Consider the following 16,607-nt stretch of genomic DNA (forward strand, 5'->3'; position numbering starts at 1 on the left):
TGAAATACTCCAGAACCTCCAGGACCGACCAGATGCAGACACAGACATTCGCCAGGGAGATGTTTCAAAGTTCAAAGTAAATTTATTACCATGGTATGCATACGTCACCAATTACTACTCGGCAATTCGCCTTCATTCGGAAAAAATGTTCATGTAGAAAAAAAAATCTATTCTTAACAAAGACTGGCGAGCATTGAATATTCAGAACAGGACAAATCGTGTAAAAAAAGTAAATAAATAAATCCGAGAACAGGAGTTTGTGGAGCTCTTCAAGGTGAGTGGATGTAGTCAGTTCCGCGTTGAGGTGAGTGTGGTTGAACGCTGGAGCGCTGGATGATTGTCCGGTCACCTGGTGTTCCTGAACATGCTGGCGTGGGACCTGAGGCTCCGAGCCTATGGGAGTAGCGAGAGGATAGAAAGTGGCCCGGATGGTGGGGACCCTTGATAATGGGGACTGATTTCCTGCGGCACCACTCCTTCTAGTTGTGCTCAATGGTAGGGAGGGTTTTTCCCCCTGTGTTAAAAATTGGACTGTAGATTATGCCGTCCTGAGCATCGGTGTTTCGATCTTACGATGCATGAGAAACGGAAGCAGCGTGGTCTCAAGTCCCCAACCCCCGCGCAACATTCTGACACATGGTGTCCAGACAATTGTGTACAAACTTGTTCAAATAAACGTGAGAGAGGGAGAGAAACATGAAAGGGGACCGAGAGACAGATACGTGTTCGAATTCCCCTGGATGTGCTTCACCTGGGGGTGGGGGCACAGAGTAATTTTATTGTGGGCACGATCTGTCTCTAGTTGTTTCTCAATTCTATGGATGGACGGTGCGGCGTCCTCGGCACGGTAAGTGGACACGCCCTCCCCGTAGCACCGCGACCACAACTACCCACAATTCTTCACGAGTCGCCGAACCGATGATTTAGAGAGGCGTCACGTGACGTCACTGCGCTTATATTCTCCGCCACCACAGGAGCAGGGGAGAGAATTTCCCGGCCATCCGACACAGGGATGGGGAGGGGTTCCTTTCGTTAGAGGGTGGCGAATATGTGGATCTCAATGCCACTGGTGACTGTGGAGCCCGAGTCATTTGGGTCTGTCTAGAGCGGAGGCTGCCAAACTCTGGGCTAATCGGGGCGTCGAAGGTCACGGGGGGAAGGCATGAGAATGAGGTGAGAGGGATAATAATTCGGCCGTGTCGGAACGGCAGTGCAGATGGACTGAATGGCCGAATTATTCTCCAACAGTAGGTCCTATGGCCTTATCATCTGTACACCAGTGCGGCCACTCTCAAGGATCTATGGGTGATCACACCCACCCCCCGCCCGTCGCCCCAGGCAATGTCCATCTGTTTATCAGCGGTCCCAGCGTCCTTCCCCAGAGCATGGACATCACCGCACAGGAATGAGCATTTCGAGCCACGACGATCTGGTGCCAAAATAGTAAATCTAGTCGTTGCTCGCCTGTGTCAGCTAACCTCTGCTGCCTGCGCGATGCTCTTAGCCCTCCATTCCCTGGACGTTCATGTCCCCGTCTCAGAGCCCCTTGCGGTACGTTTGCCTCTCCCACAACTGCTAACGCAATGCAGGCACAGCTCTCCGGGCAGAAAAATTGCCACGATCATCTCCTTTGAACTTGCGCGCTTCTCACCTGGAATGTCTACCTTCCAATCATATCCTGGAGGGAAAGGATATCAATCTATTCCATCAACGCTTCTCAGACTCCCTCAGGGTTATATACACACATATACCCACACACACACACACACACACACACACACACACACTCCAAGGACCAGTGAAATCAAACCGAGCATGTCCTCATCCTACAGGAGGCTCACCGGCCTCTCGTGATTTCGGAGGCACTGCCTGCCTCAGTCAGCCGGAGAGCCGTGTCGGCTGGAATCGGGGCCTTACGCGCTGCCTCCCGGACCCGGTCGCCCAGTCCCAAGGGTAGAGCCAGGACTGAGAGTCGTCCGACCGTCCTCCAGCTTCCGGCTTTCGGCTCAAGAGTTAACACTGACTGCTGAAACAAAACTGGTCGGTTTCAACAGGTGCATTCAAAGTCAGAGAAATGTGGACAATACACATCATTAAATTCTTTTTCTTCACAAACATCCACGAAAACAGGGGAGCGTCCCAAAGAATGAATAACGTCAGAATCACAAAGCAGACCCCTCCCTCCAATCTCCCCCTCCCGCCGATAAGCAGCAGCAAAGCAGGGACACCCTCCACTCCCCACCAGAAAAAAAGCATCTGCACCCTCCACCGAGCACTCGGGCGTGCAGTGAAGCATCAATAAAGACACAGAGTTGCAGTACCCCAAAGACGACTCGTTCACATGGTTACAGAAACAACGTGAAGAACCCTTCTACACCTGCGGTGTTCCTGAGTTTCCATCCGGGTCTTTCATGGCGACCAAGGCTAGACCAAGATGGAAGCCCTTCGTTGCTGCCTTAAACGCTAGTGGCGTAACGGGTACTAAGTGCAGCTCAGCCTCTCTAATGTTAGCTGCATCCGGTAAAACCCTGTCAAAGGCCTCCACATTCTTCCAGCAAAGGGACTAAACCTTTTTAGCAATGCTCCCCAATTAGAGGTTTATAAAATTGTGCCACGCAGCACGCCAACTGTTGAACTCAATGGCCCGACTGAAATAAAAAGGCAAGCATGCGATCCGCTTTCTTTAATAGCCTATCGACCTGTTCAGCGAACGTCCAGGGATCAATGTATTTGCAGGGTGTGATAACCGTCCTGAACACAGTTGGGTATGCGAGCAGATATAACAGCATTTACGAGCCATTGACGTTCACACTTGAACACGTGACCAAAGGAAGCGGTGTAGGCAAACTCAAACGGAGCATTACCAGGCATTGATGTTCACACTTGAGCACTCGGGGAGGGACAGTGGTGGAAGTAGAGGCGAGAGGAACGTTTAAGAGGCATTACGGGGGTCAGGAAATGGCGGGCGATGGATCACGTTTAGTGGCCAACATCAGTTAGACTGGCGTCATGGTCGGCGCAGGAAAGGCAGCCGAGCTGAAGGTACAGCGCCCTGTGCCGTGCTCTACCGACAACTGCTTCCTGAGTGTCCGGGAGTGACCACGAGGAGCGTTTGGCAACTTTGGGCCTGTACTCACTGACTTCCAATCTGCGCCCTGTAAGGCATGAAAATGCCCGACACAGGCCTCTCATGGTCTGAGCTGACGTTCCCTCCCCACTGGGACTTAGAAGAAAGCGTGTCGGGGTGGGGGTGGGATATCCTATTGAAGTCCACCGAATGCTGGAAGGAGTAGATAGTGTGGATGTGGAGAGGATGTTGCCTACGTTGGCCGTATCCAGAACTGGAGGGCTGGAATGCTCTGCCACAGACTGCGGTGGAGGACAGGTCCGTGGTTATACTAAAGGCGGACGTGGACCGTTTACTGATCGGTCAGGGCATCCAAGGACAAGGCGAGAAGGCAGATGTATCGAGGTTGAGGAGGGTTCCGGGATCAGCCGTGATGGAACGGCGGAGCATGGTCGATGGGCTGAATGGCCTTATTCTGCTCCAGGTGTCCTATGGTCTTATGGTCTATGTCCCGTTACGTTCGAGCAACTGAAATGTCGGTCCGGAGTATCCACAGTTCTCAATGGAGAATCCGGAGGTCACTGTCTCAGCACAGGAGACGCAACGATACCGACAAAATGGCAAGGCTGGGCGAACAGAAGACCGTGAGTCAATGAGACATAAGAGACAATTAGGCCATTCGGCCTATCGAGTCTGTTCCGCCCTTACATCACGGTTAATTTATGATCCCTGCCAACCCCATTCTCCTGCCTTCTCCCCGTAACCTTTGACACCCTTACTCATCAAGACCCCGAATACCCCCACTTTAAATATACCCAATGAGTTGCCCTCCACGACCGTCTGTGACAATGATTTCCACAGATTCACCACCCTCTGGTTGAAAAGGTCCCAGACATCCCCAGTATCCGCTCCACGTCTACTCCACCTCGGGCTTTCCATATTCGATCGGTTCCAATCAGATTCCCCCCGCCCCCATTATTCTGAACTCCAGCTGGCGAGCAAACGCTCCTCTTGCGTTAACCCTTTCCGTGCCGGCGGATCATTCTTCTGAACCCTCCCCACTGCCAGTACCTCCGTCCTTAGAGAACCAGGACCAGGTCCTGCTCTGAAGTCCAATGATCTTAAGGAAATCTCCCACCCCTGAGCGTGGCTACTGATAACTTGCTACGTCCGTGAGGTCCGGAGTCGGCGAGTTCCCTCCCGTTCCTCTCACCCTGTGACCAGGTTCGGACATGGACCAAGTGCGGAGTGAGAGAGACACTGAAGCGGGTCGATATTTCACAGGCTTTAGTACGAACAGTGTTAAAGGAAAACAAAACAATAAACGCTCGGGCAAACAGGGCCGTTAACTAAAACTTTCAATTGGAGAACGAAGTAGGGAACCCCAACAGACTGAGAGAGCGGGGAATCCCGGGGGGCCTGGGAACCCCAACAGACTGAGAGACCGGGGGATCCTGAGGGGCCTGGGAACACCAACAGACAGATCAAGAAATCTCGGGTGGGGCCGAGAGGGAGGCTTGGGAGTCCAAGTGGGGGAAAACATTGAAAAAAACCGTAAACACATTAAGCTTTGGAATCGATCGGAGAAAGAAAATCCTGGGAACATAGAGAAAAGTCCTTGGGAAAACTTGAAACCATGAAACTTAAAACCTAGCGAAGGAACCTTTTCAAATCTTGTTCACAGTCTTTTATTTTTCACAATTTTTTTCCAGAGACAATCAGGATATACACTTTGTTTTACAGATCAAAGCAGCATGGTGCGGGGGGGGGGGCGGTTTCTTTCATCGCTAAGCTCGCCGGTTCTCTGTAGATCTGTTTCATTTGCTGCATGAAAGATCAATTTTCCCAGTCTGTACCATGACTTTCACCAAGGGTTTAAAAATACTCGATAGGGCTAAGAGACATCAGTTTCCTCGCTGGTCACTTGGGCATTTCTCATTGCCAGAGGCCTGCAGCTGTCTCCAGTAGTCCTCTTGCTCAGTCGGTGTGACCTGGTGGGAGGTGACTAGCTGCCGGTAGGAGCAGATGGAGAACGGTACCCTGTAGTTGTGGAAGACGGGGCGGTCGTGTATGTCCAGCGGCTTCACCTTTAGCTCGGCCAGGCACAGCCCTACGTAGACGTCCTCCAGTTTAAAGATGGGCACTGCCCGGGAGGTGTTCCACACGCGGCAGGCCAGGTCGGTGGAGAGCACGTATCCGGTACCGGAACAGTAGGGTGGGTACATTTGCATCGGGTACTCCGCCGCATTCACGTACCACTTTGAGAATATGTTGCGGGTGGGCCACGAATGGTCCATAATGAACCCGGTGAAGAGGTTACGCCGGCGGGGCTCCCGGGACAGGAGCTCCAGCAGATAGTCGGTGTTGACGAACATGTCGGTATCGGTCTTCATCACGAACGTGGCGGAGGGGAAGCAGTTACGGAGCCACTGGAGGCCCAGGAGGACCTTGCAGGTCAGGTTGCAGTAGGTGTCGTCGAAATCTCCCTAGATGATGTCACCGTACACCTCGCCCTCCCGCCGGATGCTCTCCTGCCTCTCTCGCCCGCGCCCCAGAAGGAAGTAGGTGACCGAACTGCCTGTCCCCGCCATCCGCCTCTCGCTCCCCCAGGTCCGGCGGATAACCGAGCGCACCTGGAACTGCTCCGGGGAGCTGGTGACCTACAGGACGAGGAAGGGGCTGTCGCGGTCGCAGCGGCTGTCGGGCTGCATCAAAATGGCTGTGGCGTTGAACCGCGAGGGGCAGAGGGCCGGTGAGTCCCCGTTCATCCAGACCAGCGTCAGCTTTATCAGGCAAGGGGTCACCAGCAGGGGGATGAGCACCTTCAGATAACGCTTGCCACAGAGCGGTCTCCGATACATCGTTCCCTGCGCCGATCAGATCTGCTGGAACACAAGGAAATACAGTCAGTGGCCACTCTGTTAGGTACCCCGCTAAACATGCTGGTTAATGCAAACACCCAATCAGCAGCTACTCCCTGGGTAAAAGCACGCAGGTATGGTCGAAGCGGGGCGGGTGTTCAGAGCAAAGATTAGAAGGGGGAAGAAATGTAATCTAAGTGGCTTCGACCGGGATGTTGGTTTAGTGCCAGGCGCCGTGAGTTGTGTATGTCAGAAAACGATTATCTCCTACGATCTTCACCCACAGCGGTCCATAGCCCATATAGAATACGGGGTGGGGGAGCGATATCAGCCAGTCGACGGCAGCTCTGTGAGTGAAGACGCCTTGGTACTGAGAGAGGTCAGAAAGTGTCCAGACTGGTTGAATCTGACAAAAAGTCGACTGTAACTCAAATAACCACGCATTTCCTCAAAACGCGCAAGTCGAGTCTGGAAGTAGCTGGGCTACAGCAGCCGAAGGCCACGGACAGAGCAGCAGAGATACCGAGGAGCAGATTGGGAAGCAGATTTTTGAAAGGTGCAAAAATAACAGGGATGTTATCATGGGTGACTTTAACTTCCCTAATATTGATTGGCACCTGAATAGTTCCAAGGGTTTAGATTGGGCAGAATTTGTTAAGTGTGTCCAGGATGGATTCCTGTCACAGTATGTGGACAGGCCGACCGGGGGAATGGCATACCAGATCTAGTACTGGGTAATGAACCGGGTCAGGTCACAGATCTCTCAGTGGATGAGCATCTGGGGGACAGTGACCACCGCTCCCCGCCCTTTATAATTATCATGGAAAAGGATCGAATCAAAGAGGACAAGAATTTTTTTAATTGGGGAAAGGCAAATTATGAGGCTTTAAGGTTAGAACTCGCGGGTGTGAATTAGGATGATGTTTTTGCAGGGATATGTACTATGGACATGTGGTCGATGTTTAGAGGTCTTTTGCGGGATGTAAGGGATAAATTTGTCCCGGTGAGGAAGATAAAGAATGGTAGGGTGAAGGAACCATGGGTGACAAGTGAGGTGGAAAATCTAGTCAGGAGGAAGAAGGCAGAATACATGAGGTTTAGGAAACAGGGATCAGATGGGTCTATTGAGGAAAATAGGGAAGCAAGAAAGGAGCTTAAGAAGGGGCTGAGAAGAGCAAGAAGGGAGCATGAGAAGGCCTTGGCGAGTAGGGTAAAGGAAAACCCCAAAGCATTCTTCAATTATGTGAAGAAAAAAAGGATGACAGGAGTGAAGGTAGGACCGATTAGAGATAAAGGTGGGAAGAAATGCCTGGAGGCTGTGGAAGTGAGCGAGGTCCTCAACGAATACTTCTCTTCGGTATTCACCAATGAGAGGGAACTTGATGATGGTGAGGACAATATGAGTGAGGTTGATGTTCTGGAGCATGCTGATATTAAGGGAGAGGAGGTGTTGGAGTTGTTAAAATGCATTAGGACAGGTAAGTCCCCGGTGCCTGACGGAATATTCCCCAGGCTGCTCCACAAGGCGAGGGAAGAGATTGCTGAGCCTCTGGCTAGGATCTTTATGTTCTCGTTGTCCACGGGAATGGTACCGGAGCATTGGAGGGAGGCGAATGTTGCTCCCTTGTTCAAAAAAGGTAGTAGGGATGGTCCGGGTAATTATAGACCAGTGAGCCTTACTTCTGTGGTGGGAAAGCTGTTGGAAAAGATTCTTAGAGATAGGATCTATAGGCATTTAGAGAATCGTGGTCTGATCAGGGACAGTCAGCATGGCTTTGTGAAGGGCAGATCGTGTCTAACAAGCCTGATAGAGTTCTTTGAGGAGGTGACCAGGCATATAGATGAGGGTAGTGCAGTGGATGTGATCTATATGGATTTTAGTAAGGCATTTGACAAGTTTCTACACGGTAGTCTTATTCAGAAAGTTAGAAGGCATGGGATCCAGGGAAATTTGGCCAGGTGGATTCAGAATTGGTTTGCCTGCAGAAGGCAGAGGGTGGTGGTGGAGGGAGTGCATTCGGATTGGAGGATTGTGATGAGTGGCGTCCCACAAGGATCTGTTCTGGAACCTCTACATTCCGTGATTTTTATTAACGACCTGGATGTCGGGGTAGAAGGGTGGGTTGGCAAGTTTGCAGACGACACAAAGGTTGGTGGTGTTGTAGATAGTGTAGAGGATTGTCAAAAATTGCAGAGAGACATTGATAGGATGCAGAAGTGGGCTGAGAAGTGGCAGATGGAGTTCAAACCGGAGAAGTGTGAGGTGGTACACTTTGGAAGGACAAACTCCAAGGCAGAGTACAAAGTAAATGGCAGGATACTTGGTAGTGTGGAGGAGCAAAGGGATCTCAGGGTACATGCCCACAGATCCCTGAAAGTTGCCTCACAGGTCGATAGGGTAGTTAAGAAAGTTATGGGGTGTTAGCTTTCATAAGTCGAGGGATAGAGTTTAAGAGTCGCGATATAATGATGCATCTCTATAAAACTCTAGTTAGGCCACACTTGGAGTATTGTTTCCAGTTCTGGTCGCCTCACTATAGGAAGGATGTGGAAGCATTGGAAAGGGTACAGAGGAGATTTACCAGGATGCTGTCTGGTTTAGAAAGTATGCATTATGATCAGAGATTAAGGGAGCTAGGGCTTTACTCTTTGGAGAGAAGGAGGATGAGAGGAGACATGATAGAGGTGTACAAGATAATAAGAGGAATAGATAGAGTGGATAGCCAGCGCCTCTTCCCCAGGGCACCACTGCTCAATACAAGAGGACATGGCTTTAAGGTAAGGGGTGGGAAGTTCAAGAGGGATATTAGAGGAAGGTTTTTTACTCAGAGAGTGGTTGGTGCGTGGAATGCACTGCCTGAGTCAGTGGTCGAGGCAGATGCACTAGTGAAGCTTAAGGGACTACTAGACAGGTGTATGGAGTAATCTAAGTTGGGGGCTTATATGGGAGGCAGGGTTTGAGGGTCGGCACAACATTGTGGGCCGAAGGGTCTGTACAGTGCTGTACTATTCTATTTTCTATGTTCACTCAGCGGCCACCGTATTACGTACAAGAGGTACAGGCGGTGTAAGACTCTGAGGGTAGTGTAATCCGGAAGTGAACCCGCTTTGCCCCAGGGCGTAAGTGACGAATACCAAGGGGGCATAATTTTGAGGTGAATGGAGTAAAGGACGGAGGAATGTCTGAGTAGGCTCTTTACACTTTAAATATACCCAATGACGTAGCCTCCATAGCCACCTGTGGCAATGAATTCCACAGATTCACCACCGTCTAAGCTGTAGAAATTCCTCCTCATCTCTGCTCCAGAGGGACTTCCTTCTATCCCGAGGCTGTGCCCTCTGGTATCCAGAGTCACCCTCTGTCGGGGAACGTTCTCTCCGCGTTCAAGAGAAAATCTGCAGATGCTGCAACTCAGACACACACACACACACACACACACACACTCACACACACACACACTCACACACACACACACACACACACACACACACACACACACACAGACACACATACATAATGCCAGAGGAACTCTGCAGGCCAGGCAGCGTCTACGGAAAAGAGTGAACAGTGGAGGTTTCGGGACGAGATCCTTCATCTTGTCATTACACCTTCACTCTGTCTGGGCCTTATAATATTCCATGGGATTCAATCAAGTTCCTTGTCCTTCCAAGCTCCAGGCCCAGAGCCGTCAAACAATCCTCATACATAGAAAACATAGGAACATCGAATTCATACAGCACAACACAGGCCACAAAGCTGTGCCGAACATGTGCTTAGAACCATCAAGTCTTTACCCATAGCCCTCTATTTTTCTAAACTCCATGTAGCCATCCAGGAGTCTCTTAAAAGACCCTACCGTTTCCACCTCCACCACCGTCGTCGGCAGCCCATTCCATGCACTCACTACTCTGCGTAAAAAAAAATACCCCGACATCTCCTCTGTACCTACTTCCAAGCACCTTAAAGCTATGCCCTCTCGTGCTACCCATGGGGAAAAGCGTCTAACTATCCACAAAATCAATGACTCTCATCATCTTGTACACCTCCATTGGGTTACCTCTCACCCTCCGTCGCTCCAAGGAGAAAAGGCCGAGTTCACTCAACCTATTCCCATAAGGCAAGCTCCCCAATCCAGGCAACATCTTTGGAAATCTCCTCTGCACCATTTCTATGGTATCCATGTCCTTCTTATAATGAGTCGACCAGAACTGAGCACAGTACTCCAAGTGCGGTCTGACCAGGGTCCTACAGAGCTGCAACATTACCTCTCGGCTCCTAAACTCAATCCCACTATTGATGAATGCACTGTACACCTTCTTAACCACAGAGTCAACCTGCGTAGCTGCTTTGAGTGTCCTATGGACTCGGACCCCAAGATCCCTCTGATCCTCTACACCGCCAAGAGTCTTACCATTAATACTATATTCTGTCATCATATTTGACCTACCAAAATGAACCACTTCACACTTATCTGGGTTGAACCCCATTTGTCACTTCTCAGCCCATTTTGGCATCCTATCAATGTCCTGCTGTAACCTCTGACAGCCCTCCACACTATCCACAACACCTCCAACTTTTGTGTTATCAGCGAATTTACCAATCCATCCCTCCACTTCTTCATCCAGGTCATTTATAAAAATCACGAAGAGTAGGGATCCCAGAACAGATCCCTGAGGCACACCACTGGTCACCGACCTCCATGCAGAATATGACCCATCTACAACCGCTCTTTGTCTTCTGTGGGCAAGCCAATTCTACATCCACAAAGCAATGTCCCCTTGTATCCCATGCCTCCTTACTTTCTCAATAAGCCTTGCATGGGGTACCTTATCAAATGCCTTGCTAAAATCCATATACACTACATCTATGGCTCTACCTTCATCAATGTGTTTAGTCACATCCTCAAAAAATTCAATCAAACTCATAAGGCACGACCTGCCCTTGACAAAGCCATCCTAATCATTTTATGCCTCTCCAAATCCTGTCACAAGTATAAATCCTGCCTCTCAGGATCTTCCCCATCAACTTACTAACCACTGAAGTCAGACTCACTGGTCTATAACTTCCTAAGCTATTTCTATTCCCTTTCTTGAATAATGAAACAACATCCGCAACCCTCCAATCCTCCGGAACATCTTCCGTCCCCATTGATGATGCAAAGATCATCGGCAGAGGCTCAGCAATCTCCACCCTCGCCTCCCACAGTAGCCTGGGGTACATCTCACCCGGTGCCGGCGACTTATCCAACTTGATGCTTTCCAAAAGCTGCACATCCTCTTCCTTAATATCTACATGCTCAAGCTTTTAAATCCGCTGTAAGTCTTCCCTACAAGCTCCAAGATCCTTTTCCGTAGTGAACACTGAAGTAAAGTATTCATTAATTACCTCCGCTATTTCCTCCGTTTCCATCCACACTTTTCCATTGTCACACTTGATTGGCCCTATTCTCTTACGTCTTATCCTCTTCCTGTTCGCAAACCTGTCGAATGCCTTGGGGTTTTCCGTAATCCTGTCCGCCAAGGCCTTCTCATGGACCCTTCTGGCTCTCTTAATTTCATTCTTAAGCTTCTTCCTGCTAGCCTTATATTAGTCTAGATCTCTATCATTCGCTAGTTTCTACATCTTTCGTAAGCTCTTCTTTTCTTCTTGACTAGATTTACAGCAGCCTTTGTCCACCACGGATCTAGTACCCCTACCATCCTTTCCATGTCTCATTGGAACGTACCTACTCAGAACCCCACGCAAATATCCCCTGAATATTTGCCACAACTCTTCCGTACGTTTCCCTGAGAACATCTGTGTCCAATCTATGCTTCCAAGTTCCTGCCTGACAGCCTCGTATTTCCTCTTACTCCAATTAAACGTTTCCCAAACGCGTCTGTCCCTATCCATCTCCAATGCTATAGCAAAGAGATAGAATTGTGATCATTATCTCCAAAATGATCTCCCACTGAGAGACCTGACACCTGAATAAGTTCATTTCCCAATACTAGATCAAGTACAGCCTCTCCTCTTGTAGACCTATTTACATATTGTGTCAAGAAACTTTCCTGAACACACCTAACAAACTCTACCCCATCTAAACTTCTCACTCTAGGGAAATGCCGATCAATATTTGGGAAATTAAAATCTTCCACCACAACAACACTGTTATTATTACTCCATTCCAGAATCTGTCTCCCAATCTGCTCCTCGATGTCCCCGTTACTATTAGATGGTCTTTAAAAAACAGCCAGTAGATTTATTGACCCCTTCCTATTCCTAACTTCCACCCACAGAGACTCAGTAGACAATCCCTCTATGTCTTCTTCCTTCTCTGCAGCCATGACACTATTATCTCTGATCAACAGGACCACGCCTCCACCTCATTTACCTCCCTCCCTGTCCTTTCTGAAACATCTAAAGCCTGGCACTCTAAGTAACCATTCCTGCCCCTGAGCCATCCAAGTCTCTGTAATGGCCACAACATCATATCTCCAAGTTCTGATCCACGCTCTAAGCTCATCCGCTTTGTTCATAATATTCCTTGAATTAAAATAGACACATCTCAAACCACCGGTCTGAGCGCGTCCCTTCTCGATCACCTGCCTATCCTTCCTTTCGCACTGTCTCCAAGCTTTCACTATTTCTGAGCCAACCTCCCTTTCCTCCGTCACTTCAGTTGGGTTCCCACCCCACCTCCCAGCAATTCTAGTTTAACCTCTCCCCAGTAGCCTTAGTAAACCTTTCCACCAGGATATTGGTCCCTCTCGGATTCAAGTGCAACCCGTGCTTATTGTATAGGTCACACCTGCACCAAACGAGGTCCCAATGATTCAGAAATCTGAATTCCTGCCCCCTGCTCCAGTCCCTCAGCCACGCATTTATCTTCCACCTCATTCTACTCCTATACTCACTGTTGCGTTGGACAGGCGGTAATCCCGAGATTGCTACCTTTGAAATCCTGCTTCTCACCTTCTTTCCTAACTCCCTGCAGACTTTTTTCAGGACCTCTTCCCTTTTCCTGCCTACGCCGTTGGTGTACCACGACCTCTGGCTGTGTTCCTTTCATCAACCCTTTCATTCGTGGCGTCATTCCTGAACCTCCTCTGGTCTGGGTGCTCTCCAATGCCAGCACAAACCCTCCCCGAGCTCAGGCCCGAACCTGCTCACAATAATCCAAGTGCGGTCAGGCCACTCACCATTCAGCAGCCGGGGAGAAGCATTGTCCTGGAGCTGAAATGAAAAGGCCCTATCAACAGCGCTGCAACTTGCGTCGGCGCCCTGCAGTAAGGAGCCAACGTCATCAAACATCCCTACCGCGCACAGGGCACGGGGCAGGATGCTGAAATTGTCTCTACGGCGTGCCGTGCGGCTCAAATAGCCCTGAGAGTTAGACACTGCCCCGGACAATACAGCACACTCGACTGGAAGCTCCCCAATGCCTGTGTATCAGTAAGCAGTTGGGTACCACGGAGATCACTGTGTAGGTTAGCTGTCTTCAATCTACATTCATGATTTGGCGGCAAGTACTGCTGGAAAATGCGCCAACGTTCCGGACTCCCTTTTCCATTGCCTCCTTTCAGCTCCCAGCTGCTGCTTCATCCTCCCTGACCCACGTACCTACTTCCACAACCAGCCCACCCTCCCCCCTTCACCGGACAGCTATCCCCTTCTGGCTTCTACTCCCTTCCCCTTCTTCCACGCGCGACCCCTACCCCCTTAAACAGGTTTCTTCCCCTTCCCTTTCCCGTCCTGCTCAAAGGCCTCAAAACAGGAGAAAATCTGCCGACGCTGGAAACGGAGGAGATCCTGAGAAAAACAATACGGAGATTTCGGAAGGAAGCTGAGAAGCAGGGCCTCAAGGTGAGTAATATCGGGATTGCTGCCGGTACCCCACGACACTGAGAATAGGAATAGAGTGAGGTGGAGGATAAATGCGTGGCTGAGGGATGGGGCACGGGGCAGGGGTTCAGATTTCTGGATCATTGGGACCAATTTTGGGGCAGGTGTGACCTGTACAAAAAGGACGGGTTGCTCTCGGATCTATGGGGGGAGGCAATAATCTTGCGGGCAAATTGACTAGCGCTATTGGGAGTATTTAAACTGATACGGCAGTAGGGCGGGGACCAGGATTATACATTCATACTGCAATTTGAGATGGAGAAGCATAAATCACATGAATCAGTATCACAATGGAATAAAGGGAATTACAGAGGCTTGAGAGAGGAACTGGTCCAAGTGGATTGGAGGAAGATACTGGCAGGGATGACGGCAGAATAGAGATGGCCGAAGTTTCTGGGGACAGTTCACAATGTGCTGGATAGATATGTTCCACAGAAGAAGTTGTTCCCAAATGGCAGGGATAGGCAACAGAGGCTAACAAGGGAAGTCAAGGGCTGCATAAAAGCCCAGGAAAGGGCATATAAAGTATAAAAAGTAAGTGGGAAGTTGGATGATTAGGAAGATTTTAAAATCCAACAAAAGGCAACTGAAAACGCTATCAGAAAAGATGAAATATGAGGGCAGACTAGCCAATAGTATCAAGCGGGATACTAAAAGTTTTTCCAGTTATATAAAGAGTAAAAGGGAGGCGAGAGTTGATATTGGACCACTGGAAAATGATGCTGGTGAGGTAGTAATGTGGGACAAACAAATGACAGATAAACATAATGGGTACTTTGCATCTGTCTTCACTGTGGAAGACACTAGCTGTGTGCCAGAGGTCTGTGAGTGTCAGGGAGGAGGAGTGAGCGCCAAAGTCTTAGGCGCATATACAGAGCTAGGGTGCCTAAGACTTTTGCACAATACTGCAGTAATTTTACGTATCGCACTGTACTGCTGCCACAAAAAAAACAACGCATTTCATGACACATGTGAGTGACAATGAACCGGATTCTGATACGGGTCTCTGCTGTGGACTGAGAGTGGGAAGGGGGCAGGGAGAGGAGAGTCATGGTTGGGAAAAGAGGAGGAGAGCAGGACCAGGACCACCAGCGAGAAATTCTGTAATATTCATTAAGCCAATTGCTTGGATTCAGATGACCTTGCTTGGTGCCTCAGGGCTGGGTGTGACTGCAACCACGCCACCCCCAGCCCTGGAAACCGCTTCTCTGCCACCCCTCGCCATTCCCAATGTCCTTTGCTCCTGCCAGATTGACAGACTCACTCTCCACTCCACGTCAACAAAGACATACTATCCAAAGTCTTAGGCATCCTTGCTATATATTTGTGTGCCTAGGACACTTGCACAGCACTGTATGTCAGGGATAGTAAACCTGATTTAGAGTCTGATAGCTGCCGCCAACACACAGAGAGACCGACCACAGAGAGTACAACGCCAGACCTCCTCCTGTGGGACGAGGCCAGCCGACTGGTGGAAAAGCCTGCCCGCAGACACTTAGGGTCCAATGGCCGTAATTCTACCGGCCGTAAATAGTTGTGGGAAAGGATCCCGTTTAAACGGAGAACTGCCATCTGAATACAGATTTGACTCGTTCAGGAACAGTTGCAGTCTCTTGAACCAAAGGGAATATCTTCACTCAACTCCATCACCGAAACGCATGCATCTGGATAGGATACCTTCTGTGGGGCATCAGTAAAAATTACCGACCGTCGGGGGGATGTGTGGGGTTTCAAAGTTGAGAGCAAATTTATTATTATGAAGCACATACACGTCACCACATACAACCCTAAGATTCATTTTCTTGTGGGCATACTCAATAAGTCCATATAGAATAATATCCCTAATAGAATCAATAAAAGACCGCACCAATTTGGGCTTTCAGCCAGTGTGCAAAGCAACAAACTGCCCAAATACAAAAAAAAAAGGAATAATGATAAATAGATAGGCAGTAAGTACGGGGAACATGAGGTGAAGACTCCTTGAAAGGGAGTCCACAGATTGTGGGAACATTTCAATGATGGGGCCAGTGAAGTTATCCCCTTTGATGGCTGAGTGGTAATAACTACTCCTGACCCTGGTGGTGTGGGCCCCGAGGCCCCTATATCATTTTTTGGATAGCAGCAGCAAAGAGAGAGCAAGACCTGAGAGGTGGCGGTTACTGCTTTCCTACAACAGCATTTCAGGTAGGTGTGCTGAGTGGCGGGGGAGGGCTTTACCCGTGACGGACTGGGACATCTTGTCGGATTTTCCGTTCAAGGATGTGACGCGGTCAGTCAAGATTCTCTCCACTACACACCTTCACTGGTTTGTCAGAGTTTTCGACGTCACGTCGAATCCTCACAAACTCCTCAGTAAAAGCGGTGCCGCACTTTCTTCGGCGTCATGCTCACTCGCTGGGCCCAGGACAGGCTCTTCTTGAGCCACCTGGGGAAGTGGGGGCGCCAGCGAGCTTCCCCAGCCATGGCATCGACGTGGCTGTACTGGGACAGTCTAGGCAGGGGTGTGGAGGAGTGGGGGGGTAAGGGGCGGGAGCTCAGGCCTGCGTCCTCTGCACAGGTCTGACCCGGACAGACCTTGAACAGGCTTCAAAGTTCGAAACCTTTTGCTGGTTCACCCAGTACCACTGCGAAAACAATATGTATTGTATTAAGGTGGTGTCTCCGTCCGGGAGAAGGCAGCACACTGTCCCATCACACGTTCCCAGGGTCAGACACGAAGTGAAATCCCCCTCACGCTGTCCCATCACACACTCCCGGGGTCGGACACCGAGTGAAATTCCCCTCACACTGTCCC

General features: G+C 49.9%; 1 pseudogene; it reads right to left on the reverse strand.

The window, feature by feature from the left end:
* Nucleotides 1–4,748: 4,748 nt before the first annotated feature.
* The window catches only part of LOC140207758 (beta-1,3-galactosyltransferase 5-like), a 54,996-nt pseudogene continuing 43,137 nt past the window's right edge, over nucleotides 4,749–16,607 (reverse strand).

Source organism: Mobula birostris, chromosome 13, assembly GCF_030028105.1.
Source record: "Mobula birostris isolate sMobBir1 chromosome 13, sMobBir1.hap1, whole genome shotgun sequence".
Classification (NCBI taxonomy): domain Eukaryota; kingdom Metazoa; phylum Chordata; class Chondrichthyes; order Myliobatiformes; family Myliobatidae; genus Mobula; species Mobula birostris.